Source organism: Mesocricetus auratus, unplaced genomic scaffold (assembly GCF_017639785.1).
Source record: "Mesocricetus auratus isolate SY011 unplaced genomic scaffold, BCM_Maur_2.0 Super-Scaffold_100003, whole genome shotgun sequence".
NCBI lineage: Eukaryota > Metazoa > Chordata > Mammalia > Rodentia > Cricetidae > Mesocricetus > Mesocricetus auratus.
The window spans coordinates 48,791,830-48,797,829 of NW_024429188.1; positions in this window are offsets into that span (position 1 = coordinate 48,791,830).

Below are 6,000 nucleotides of genomic sequence, written 5' to 3' on the forward strand. Positions count from 1 at the left end.
CATATCTGGTTCATTGTGAATTTTGTGTACATGCATACATATTGTACACATTGACCACTTCATTACCCTGTCTTATTTCCCCTCCCCACTAGCCCCTCACTCTTCCCCAATAGTCTCCTATCTTTATACCTTCAATTCAGACTCTCCACATTTGATACTTCTTTCTGAGTTTGGCTTTTTTACTCATCACAATAACCCCCAGTTTCATTCATTTTTCCTGCAAATCACAGGATTTTATTTTTTTCTTTATGCTTAAATAATACTCCCCTGTATATATTTTCTTTATTTTCCTGTTGATGTCATAGATGGCTATTATGAATATGCTGCAAAAAACATGGATGTCCAGGTTAAATTCCTTTGAGTATATACCCAGGAGTGCTATTCATAGATCGAATGGTAGTTCTTTTTAAAAATATTTATTATCATCATGTATTATTATTATCATGTATTTGTGTGTGCATAATGTGTATTCATGTGCATCAATGCCACGAAGTGTATCTGGAGGCAGAGAACAACTTTGTGGAGTTGGTTAGCAAGCTTGCCCACAGAGTAGTTCTTTGTCTATAGAGTAGTTCTATTTTTAGGTTTTTGGGAAAACTTCATACTGACTTTCACAATGGCTGAAGTAATTTATATTCCTACCCTCAATGTATAAGGGTTCCTTTACCTCACATCCTCATAAGCATTTGTTGCTTTGTGTTTTTTCTTTGTTATTTGAGATAGGGTCTCACTATGTAGCTCTGGCTGTCCTGGAACTCAGAGACAGCATGAGAGTCTGTCTCCCAAGTGCTGGGGTTAAAGCTGTTTGCTTCCATGCCCGGCTGTTCTGTGTGCTCTTGATGATAGCCATTCTGACTGGGGTGAGATGGACTTCCAGTGTAGTTTTGATTTGCATTCCCTGATGGCTAACGATGTGGAACACTTATAAAAAATACTTACTGGTCATTTGTACTTCATTTTTTTGCAAAAAAGTCAGTTTAGTTCATTTGCCTATTTATTGATTGGATTACTTTTTCTTTTGATGTTACATTTTTTGAGTTGTTTATACATTCTGGATATTAATCCCCTGTCACATGAATAGCTGGAAAAGATTTTCTCTCACTTTGTAGGCTGTCTCTTCACTCTGATAATTGTTTCCTTTGCTATGCAGAAGCTTTTTAATTTGATGTGATTCCATTTGTCAGTTCTTCTATTATTTCCTGAGCTATTGGAGTCCTATTCAGAAAGTCATTGCCAATGCTTAGATCTTGAAGTGTGTTCCCTGTTTTTCTCTAGCGTTGGGTTTTCTGGTAATGTCCTTTGCAAGGAAAAAACTGTTAGTTTTGATGAGGTCCAATTTATTTTTCCTTTGTTGCTTATGCTTTTAGTGTCATATCTAAGAATCCATTGCCACCTCCAAGGTCCTGAAGATTTACTTCCAAATTTTCTTCTCAGAGTTTTATAGTTTGGATTCTTACAAAACTGTGATCTTTTTCAAATTTGTTTTTGCTTATCCTGTAAGATAGGGGTTCAGCTTCATTCTTTTGCATGACAAAACGTAGTTGTCTTAGCATCATTTGTTGAAGAGATCGTTTTTTCCCCATTGAATGAATTTAGTACCTCTATTCAAAATCAATTGGCTATAGTTATATTAGATTATTTCTATGTTATCAGTTTTATTTCATTGTACCTCTGTGCCTGGGCTTATGCTAGTAATGTACTATTCTGGTTACTACAGTTCCTTAAAAAACTTTATTTTATGTGCATTGGTGTTATTGCCATGGGTGTTGGGCCCCCTGGAACTTGAGTTAATGGTGAGCTTCCATGTGGGTGCTGGGAATTGGACCCGGGCCCTCTGGAAGAGCAGTCATATCTCCATCTCCCTACATTTCTTAGTAATTAAAAAATTTGAAATAAGCTCTCACTGTGAAGTCTTGTCTAGCCTAGAGCTGTCTATGTAGACCAGGCGGCCTCCACTTTACAGTGATCTGCCTGCCTTTGCCTCCTGAGTGCTGGGATTAAAGGCGTGTACCACCATGCTTAACCATAGCAAGTTTTTTGTTTGTTTTATACTGACAGGTGTGAGTCCTCCAATTTTCTTTTTTGATTTTTTTTGATACAGGATTTTTCTGTGTAGTTTTGTAGACCAGGCTGGCCTCTAACTCACAGAGATCTACCTGCCTCTACCTCCCGAGTACTGGGATTAAAGGTGTGCACCACCACTGCCTGGCTATTTTTTCTTTTCAAGATAATTTTGACTATTTAAAGTCCATTGTGATTACACATGAATTTCAGGATGGAATTTAAATGCAAAACAGTCATACAATATATAACATTTTTTTGATACAGACTATATTTACTTTGGATACTATTGGCATCTTCCCAATATTGTCTTTTCTATGAACACAGGATGTCTCTCAACTCATTTATGACTCCTTTACTTTCTTGAAAGACAGCATAATTTTATAGTTTTAGTACACAGGCCCTTTTTCTTGAGTATTTCACTTTGTAGGTGCTCTTGTGAGTAAATTTCCTTCTTTTCTTTTTTGAAACAGAGTCTCAGGTCTCCCAGACTTGCCTGGAACTAACTATCCAGCCAAGAATGACCTTGAACTTTGAATCCTCCTGTATCTGCCTCCCTAGTGCAGGAATTACAGCTGTGCACTGTCTTTCCGGGTTGATATGGTGTTGGGGATCCAACCCAGGGTGTCAAGCACTCTACCAGATGAACCACATTGTAGTCCCTAGCATTGTTTCCTTTTTCTTTCTTTTATTTGTTTTTTTAATTTTAATTTTTAACCTTTTTTATTTAAATTAGAAACAAGCTTGCATCACATGTCAATCCCTGCTCCCTCTCACTCCCCTCCTCCCCCGTCCCCCCCCAATCCCCCAACCCCCACCCAATCCCAACTCCATTCTCCAGGGAGGGTGAGGCCCTTCATGGGGGATCTCCAAAGCCTGTCATATCGTCTCTAGTCAGGGGCTAGGCCCTCCCCCATGTGTCCAGGCTGAGAGCATCCCTCCATGTGGAATGGGCTCCCAAAGTCCATTTGGATGCCAGGGATAAATACTGATCTATTGCCCAAGGCCCCAAAGAATGCTGAGACCTCCTCACTGACACCCATGTTCAAGGGGTCTGGATCGGTCCCATGCTGGCCTCTCAGCTCTCAGTCTGGGGTCTATGAGCTCCCCCTTGTTCAGGTCAGCTGTTTCTGTGGGTTTCACCAGCCCGGTCTTGACTCCTTTGTTCATCATTCCTCCCTCTCTGCAACTGGTTTCAAGGAGTTCAGTTCAGTGTTTAGTTGTGGGTGTCTGCTTCTATTTCCATCAGTTACTGGATGAAGGCTCTAGGATGGCATACAAGGTAGTCATCAGTCACATTATCGGGGAAGGGCATTTAAGGTAGCCTCTCCACTATTGGTTATATTGCCAGTTGGTGTCATCCTTGTAGATCTCTGGAAATCTTACTAGTGCCATATCTCTCCTCAAACCTATAGTGGCTCCCTCTATTATGGTATCTCTCATCCTGCTCTCCTGTATTCTTCCCCTGACTCAACCTTCTGCTCACCCATGTCCTCCTCTCCCCTTCTCTTCTCCCTTTCTCTTTCTCCCTCCTCCCTCCCCTCATGCTTCCATTCCACCCAGGAGATTCTGTCTGGTTCTCCTTCTCTGGGGTACCATGCATATCTTTCTTAGGGTCCTCCCTGTATCCCAGACTCTCTGGTGGTGGGATTGTATGCTGGCAATTCCCTGTTTCATATCTAAAATCCATATATGAGTGAATACATACCATGTTTGTCTTTCTTGTGACCTCACTTAGGATGGTTTCTTCTAGTGTCATCAATTTGCCTGCAAATTTCAGGATTCCATTGTTTTTTTCCACTGAGTAGTTCTCCATTGTATAAATGCACCACACTTTCTCTATCCACTCTTCAGTTGAGGGGCATCTAGGTTGCTTCCAGGTTCTGGCTTTTACAAATAATGTTGCTATGAACATAGTGGAGCAGAAGTCCTTGTTGTATGAATGTGCATCTTTTGGGTATATGCCTAAGAGTGGAATTGCTGGGTCTTGTGGTAGGCTTATTCACATTTTCCTGAGGAGTCTCCATACTGATTTCCAAAGTGACTGTACGAGATGGCACTCCCACCAGCAGTGGAGGAGTGTTCCTCTTTCTCCACATCCTCTCCAGTATAAGCTGTCATTGGAGTTTTTGATTTTAGCCATTCTGACAGGAGTGAGATGGTATCTCAAAGTTGTTTTGATTTGCATTTCCCTGATGGTTAAGGATGTTGAGCACTTTCTTAAATGTCTCTCAGCTATTTTAGACTCTTCTATTGAGAATTCTCTATTTAGTTCTGTACCCCATTTTTTAATTGGATCCTTTGGTGTTTTGGAGACTTGCTTTTTGAGTTCTTTGCAAATTTTGGAGATCAGCCCTCTCTCAGATGTGGGGTTAATGAATGTCTTTTTTTCCATTCTGTGGGCTGCCTTTTTGTCTTGTTGAATAGGTTCTTTGCCTTACAGAAGCTTCTCAGTTTCAGGAGGTCCCAATTGTTAATTGTCGTTCTCAATGTCTGTGCTACTGCTGTTATGTTCAGGAAGTGGTCTCCTGTACCAATTCGTTCAAGGGTACCACATATTTTCTATTCTAAGAAGTTCAGTGTGCTTGATTTATGTTGAGGTCTTTGATCCATTTGGACTTAAGTTTTGTGCATGGCGATAGACCTAGATCTATCTGCAATCTTCTACATGTCCGCATCCAGTTATGCCAGCACCATTTGTTGAAGATGCTATCTTTTTTCCATTGTATAATTTTAGCTTCTTTGTCAAAATTCAAGTGTTCATAGGTATGTGGGCTAATATCAGGTTTTTCAATTTGATTCCATTGGTTTACCTGTCTATTTTTGTGCCAATACCAAGCTGTTTTCAGGACTATAGCTTTATAATAGAGCTTGAAGTCAGGGATGGTGATGCCTCCGGAAGTTCCTTTATCACACAGGGTTGTTTTGGCTATCCTGAGTCTTTTGTTTTTCCATATAAAGTTGAGTATTGTTCTTTCAAGGTCTGTGAAGAATTGTGCCTGTGTTTTGATGGGGACTGTGTTGAATCTGTAGATTGCTTTTGGCAAGATTTCCATTTTTACTATATTGATCCTGCCAATTCAAGAGCATGGGGGATCTTTCCGTTTTCTGTATCTTCTTTCTTTCTTTAAAAACTCAAAGTTCTTGCTATACAGTTCTTTCACTTGTTTGGTTAGTGTTATTCCCAGATATTTTGTGTTGTTTGGGGTTATTGTAAAGGGTGATGTTTCTCTGATTTCTTTCTCAGCCCATTTATTTTTTTAAATTTAGATAAGAAACAAGGTTGCTTCACAAGTCAGTTCCAGGTCCCTCTCCCTTTCCCTCCCCTCCTCCCGTGCCCTCCCTCCATCCCCCCCCCCCCGTATCTCAGCCCATTCATTGTCTGTATATAGAAGGGCTACTGATTTTCTTGAGTTCATCTTGTATTCTGCCACTTTGCTGAAGGTGTTTATTAGCTGTAGAAGTTCCCTAGTAGAGTTTTTGGGGTTACTTATGTAAACTCTTACATCATCTGCAAATAGTGAAAATTTGACTTCTTCCTTTCCAATTGGTATCCACTTGATCTCCTTTTGTTGTCTTATTGCTCTAGCTAGAACATCAAGAACAATATTGTTCCTGATTTTAGAGGAATTGCCTTGAGGTTCTCTCCATTTTGTTTCATGTTAGCTGTTGGTTTGCTGTATATTGTTTTTATTATCTTCAGGTATGTTCCTGTTATTCCTGATCTCTCCAGGACCTTTATCATGAAGAGGTGATGGATTTTGTCAAAGGCTTTTTCAGCACCAAGTGAGATGATCATATGATTTTTCTTTTGCAGTTTGTTTATATGGTGTATTACATAGATAGATTTTCATATGTTGAACCATCCCTGCATCCCAGGGATGACGCCTACTTGATCATGGTGGAGATTTTTCTGATGTGTTCTTGGATCCTATTTTC